The sequence below is a fragment of the Sinocyclocheilus rhinocerous genome, unplaced genomic scaffold, assembly GCF_001515625.1.
Source record: "Sinocyclocheilus rhinocerous isolate Xijiao unplaced genomic scaffold, SAMN03320098_v1.1 scaffold887, whole genome shotgun sequence".
NCBI lineage: Eukaryota > Metazoa > Chordata > Actinopteri > Cypriniformes > Cyprinidae > Sinocyclocheilus > Sinocyclocheilus rhinocerous.
Genome location: NW_015634028.1, coordinates 1160918 through 1161519, shown reverse-complemented (window position 1 = coordinate 1161519; position 602 = coordinate 1160918). Strand labels below are relative to the sequence as shown.

Sequence of the window (602 nt, the reverse complement as noted above, 5' to 3'; positions counted from 1 at the left end):
TTCAACAATACTTTCCTTAAAGACATTTTCCGTTTTGGTTTGGACAAAAACATTTCACAGTTAATGCCACGCAATACCCCACACTGGTCACTGGAACAATACATTGACTTTGCACTCCGTTTGGCTGGCTCGCCATTTACTGTGGGGATAGTTGATGAGGAATCCTACTATCCTCCAGTATTCGCCACACCAAAGTGTTTGCAAGTTATGTCTGGGATTATTCAAGTCACGTCAGAGTCTACGGAACCTGCTCACGTCATGCCTGCCAAGCCAAAGCCTGCTAACGTCACGCCTGCTACTCCAGGACCTGATCACACCATGCCAGTTACGTCAAAGTTTACTCATGTCATGTCCACCATGTTAAAACCTGATCACGTCATGTCTGCCAAGCCAGAGTCTGCTAACGTCATGTCTGCTACCCCAGGGCCTGCTCCCGTCACGTCTGTCAAGCCAGAGTTTGCTCATGTCATGTCGGCACCACAAGAGATTCTTCTCAACATGGCCACCATTGAAGAGCTTCGTTGCAAGATGGCTGCCACACAAGAGTCTCTTCGCAAAATGGCCGCCCTTCTAGAGTCTCGTCACGTCTCAACTGATCTTCC

General features: G+C 48.5%; 1 protein-coding gene across 1 annotated transcript in view; it reads right to left on the bottom strand.

Annotated features, from left to right (window-relative positions):
- Positions 1-602, bottom strand: part of galnt13 (polypeptide N-acetylgalactosaminyltransferase 13) — a 77277-nt gene that overhangs the window by 23975 nt on the left and 52700 nt on the right. The window lies entirely within an intron of this gene.